Source organism: Oncorhynchus nerka, linkage group LG7 (assembly GCF_034236695.1).
Source record: "Oncorhynchus nerka isolate Pitt River linkage group LG7, Oner_Uvic_2.0, whole genome shotgun sequence".
Lineage (NCBI taxonomy): Eukaryota > Metazoa > Chordata > Actinopteri > Salmoniformes > Salmonidae > Oncorhynchus > Oncorhynchus nerka.
Window position 1 is genome coordinate 82886173 of NC_088402.1, and position 5186 is coordinate 82891358.

The window sequence follows — 5186 nt, forward strand, 5'->3', positions numbered from 1 at the left end:
CAACCAGCTTCATGAGGTTGTCACCTGGAATGCATTTCAATTAACAGGAATTTCTTGTGGAATTTCTTTCCTTCTTAATATGCTTGAGCCAATCAGTTGTGTTGTGACAAGGTAGGGGTGGTATACAGAAGAAAGCACTATTTGGTAAAAGACCAAGTCCATATTATGTCAAGAACAGCTCAAATAAGCAAAGAGAAAAGACAGTCCATCATTACTTTAAGACATAAAGATCAGTCAATCCGGAAAATGTCAAGAAAGTTTCTTCAAGTGCAGACTCAAAAACCATCAAGCGCTATGATGAAACTGGCTCTCATGAGGACCGCCACAGGAAAGGAAGACCCAGAGTTACCTCTGCTGCAGTGGATAAGTTCATTAGAGTTAACTGCACCTCAGATTGCAGCCCAAATAAATGCTTCACAGAGTTCAAGTAACAGACACACCTCAACATCAACTGTTCAGAGGAGACTGCGTGAATCAGGCCTTCATGTCTAATTGCAGCAAAGAAACCACTACTAAAGGATACCAATAAGAAGAAGAGACTTGTTTGGGCCAAGAAACACGAGCAATGAACATTAGACCGGTGGAAATCTATCCTTTGGTCTGATGATTTTTGGTTCCAACCGCCGTGTCTTTGTGAGACGCAGAGTAGGTGAACAGATGTGTGGTTCCCAACGTGAAGCATGGAGGAGGAGGTGTGATGATGTGGGGGTGCTTTGCTGGTGACACTGTCAGTGAAGAATTCAAAGCACACTTAACCAGCATGGCTACCGCAGCATTCTGCAGCGATACGCCATCACATCTGGTTTGCACTTAGTGGGACTATCATTTGTTTTTCAACAGGACAATGACCCAACACACCTCCAGTGTCATTGATGGCCATCCGGCGTACAGTACCTGGTTGACTGGGAGGGTTATGGCCCAGAGGAGAGGTGCTGGGTCCCCGCTAGAGACATCCTGGATCCAGCCCTCATCAACCGAAATCCACCGCCGGCACCCAGGTCAACCAGATATGCGCCCAGGTAGGATGCCAGGTGGCATCAACCAGCGTTTTTGTTCTCAGCTCCTGCTTTTCCCAGTCTCTCTTTTTCTCGCTCTCCTGGTTTTGACCCTTGCCTGTCCTGACTCTGAGCCCACCTGCCTGACCACTCTGCCTGCCCCTGACCCCAAGCCTGCCTCCTGACCTGTACATTTGCCCCACCTCTGGTTTACTGACCCCTGCCTGCCTTGACCTGTCTATTGCCTTCCCCTGTTGGATTATTAAACCATTGTTAATTTGACGTGTCTGCATCTGGGTCTTACCTTCACACCTGATACCTGGCCTCCACAATCACCCAACCTCAACCCAATTGAGATGGTTTGGGATGAGTTGGAGTGAAGGAAAAGCAGCCAACAAGTGCTCAGCATATGTGGGAACTCCTTCAAGACTGTTGGAAAAGCATTCCAGGTGAATCTAGATAAGAGAATGCCTGGAGTGTGCAAAGCTGTCATCAAGACAAAGGGTGGCTACTTTGAAGAATGTCAAATCTAAAATATATTTAGATTTTTTAACACTCATGGTTACTACATGATTCCATATGTGTTATTTCATAGTTTTTATGTAATCATTATTATTCTACAATGTAGAAAATAGTAAAAATAAAGAAAAACCCTTGAATGAGTAGGTGTGTCCAAACTTTTGACTGGTATTGTACACTGTACACACACTCACAGATGGTTCATGGGACAGACAGAAAGGGACTGATAGATCTGGGATAAAAAAATATATATATATATTTGAAATCTTTCAAATAATTTTAGCATTCGCTTTTGCCTGTCTGGAGTGCCAGATGGGTGGGGTTTGCAGTTTTGTAACTATACTATTGGTTCAGTTGCGCCAGGCAAGCTCAATCAAGCCCAGCTTAAGTATTTGAGATGATTTCAAATAGTATTTGATCCCAGGTCTGCTGACAGATATCTGCACTGAAATGCTTTCGTGAATGTGCAGTGATATGTACTTGATTAATGTTTTCCTTGCTGCTCGTTAAAAAATCAATTACTAGGAATTTGTATAAAGTTGAAGCCCCAAAATCTGAAGAATTGCAAAGTATAGTAAAACAAATCTTTATTATGGAAAGCTTGACATTAAGCCTTAAGACTTGTAAAACACCTGTATTTGAAAGCGAATGGGAGAAATGGATAACGTTCACAAACCAGGATGGTTAAGCAAATACACCTCGGTAACAATTCAATTCAATACTGTAACTTTATACTTATCTTGTACAGTATATTGTACTGTATCTACTTCCTGTTCTTTTTCTGATGTTTTTCTATTGAGTTTTTTGCTGTAATGATTTTGTTGTCATTGGAAAAGTCAAATAAAATCTATGTAAACAAATGAATAATAATGATTAGGTGCAGCTCACAGCATGGGAATTCACTACCAACCCAGAGACAGGGAGTCATCTATTTCTCTCCATCCCCCCCCCCTCTCTCTTTCTCTCTCTTTCTCTTTCTCTCTGAGTGCAAAACATTGTGGGGGGAGTTTAGCTTTTAAGCCCTTTGTTCATGTTTTATTCACATCATACTGCTCATACGGAATTCAAATGTATGTCCCCCTTCTCTCTTCTCTTCCTTTCCAGCAACCTGCTCTATAAATTATGAATCTTAAACTTCACTGGAAATTTCTCATAGACTTCTTCAGTCTTAAATGTAAGTTATGACGTCAATTGGTCCCATCTTGGTTCACTAGGACGTTTGTAGTGGATTTTACACTATGTGGAGTTGTGGAAATGTTCAAATGAAGTGTGTGTGTGTGTGTGTGTGTGTGTGAGTTTGTGTGTGTGAAGCGTAGCAACAGGCTCAGTGGGATTGTTTTGTTGAGGGATTGACTTTTCTCGGTTGTGTTCCCTAGAACACACACACAGGCCCCTGACATGGTAGCGCAACGGAGGGCCTGTCAGTGTACAGACAGCTGTGACATCCAAAGAACAGAGCATACACACACACACACACACACACACACACACACACACACACACACACACACACACACACACACACACACACACACACACACACACTGGGGAGCCTGGCTCTTCCATCTCCCTACCACCACCACACTGTCTCCTGTCTTGTCCTTTACTTCATACAGTTTGGCCATTCAACTCCACGGTGGTTAGGAGAGGTTTGTGAGAAGAGTTTCAAGTGGCTGTGCTAGTGGTTTTGCTGCTAACTTGTGTCTTTGGTTCTTGTGTCTGCTACTTGTACATAGTTTGATGGAAGGCTGGTCCAGTGAATCTGGTATATTGTTTCTCCTAACCACTGTGCCTTTGCCTCTGCAGTGCTTGTTGCTGTTTGGGGTATTAGATGGGTTTCTATAAAGCGCTTTGTGACAACAACTGATGTAAAAAGGGCTTTATAACATACATTTGATTGATTGATTGACTGGTGCCTGCTTACCTACTTACTTTCTCACTTGATTTTAATTGATTGTTGGGGATATGTTTGGGATATGTTTGTGGTGTTGTATTCTAGCTTGAAACATGCTTATTAATGTTACCATACTAGAACATATTATGTATAAGGAATGTATAGGTTGGGGTCAATGAAGCGTGGATAGGAACTTGGTGTATGGAAAGTTACTGAGTGAGACAAGGGGAAGTGCAGGAAGGTCATATATTCTGTTCCGTGTTCCTAAGGAGGGAGCCGAAGGTGTAACGGCCGTCGTCGGTGGAAGAAGGTGAGGACCAAGGTGCAGCGTGGTATCCATATTTACATAATAAACATAATAAAAGAACAAAGGTCAGAACGTGACAGAAGGCCAACAGTTAGTCTCCGATGAGGCAGGCCCGCTAAGGAACTAGGGAGGAGCGAGGAATTCGGCTCGAGGTCAAGTCAACAGATGAAGTGAGAAGAAACCACTGGGAGGGGGGCCAGAGGGTTCCACCACAACGACCCTCCTACTACAGTCCTATCTCACACACATACACTTTCACGCCCATGAAAGGTTCTAGAATTAGGCAGGGCCATGACTACACCGGTGAGAGGAACCAATTAAGTTCCTGACTAGCAACAGAGATGTATTGGCTGTCTAGATGTGTAAGGAGTCCACTCCGCCCAGTCGGAGGTTATAAATATATGTGCTTGTGTAATCATGTCTTGTCTTTGTAGCTGTATGACCCAGTTGGTGAATAAACTTGGTTTGAGCTTTTTCTAGTCGTCTGTTTAAGTTATTACTCTGTTTGTTCAGAACATAGCAGTGGCAAATAATAGTTGTTTGAGAATGCACCTCCCTCACTAACAGTTCTAACTGTACGGTTCTCTCATTAAACAACACTGTAATGAACTCTGATTATCTTACAGTAACAAATGATCTGAATATACATACATTTTTTTTAATACTAAAATGATAGAATGAGAATAGAAATGCCTTTCTATTAGTGCCACACAATGTGTCATTACTGTAACAAAACTAAACATGGCCTGTTGAACTGCTCCATTCCTCTTTACATGTTCAATGTTGAGAAGCTGCAGAGTCTCAGGGTGACTAAGAATATAACAGTACAGGTAGTGATAGAGGTAAAAGAATGATGATGAAGAAGAAGAGAGAGGGGGATAAAGGAACACAAGAGTGTAAGATAGGATGGAAAGAAAGGAGCCCTAATGACGTGGCAAAGGGTTGTGTCTTGGAGAGAGACAGAGAGAGAGGGAGGAGGGGGAAGAGAGAGAGAAAGAGGGATAGACTGCTCCCAAGCACGGTACAGCACACTTCACTGCTACCCTAGAGAGAGAGAGAACACCATGACTGAGTAGCAGCGCGAGAGAGAGAGAGAGAGAGAGAGAGAGAGAGAAAAGAGAGTGAAAGAGAGCGAGGGAGAGAGCACTCTCTTCCTACCTTCAACTGAGTAAGTACCCACCCTATTCGACATCGCTTTCTCTCTCAAGACTATTCAGCTGCTTCTTTTCCACTCTATTATCTCTGGTCATTCATTCTGCAGAGAACAGAACATTCATATTGTTTGTTTTATCTTGATTTGTTCTTATATTTAAACTTGGGAGTATTTTCTTCTTTCTTTATCAAGATTATACCCATCAAAATCTGAAAAGAGTTGATCTACCAGTACATCGAGATGAAAATAGAATCTTATCACCTTCCTACATCGGCTACCGCTTCTGTTAACATGTTTAGCACTCTGGGGCAATCTCCT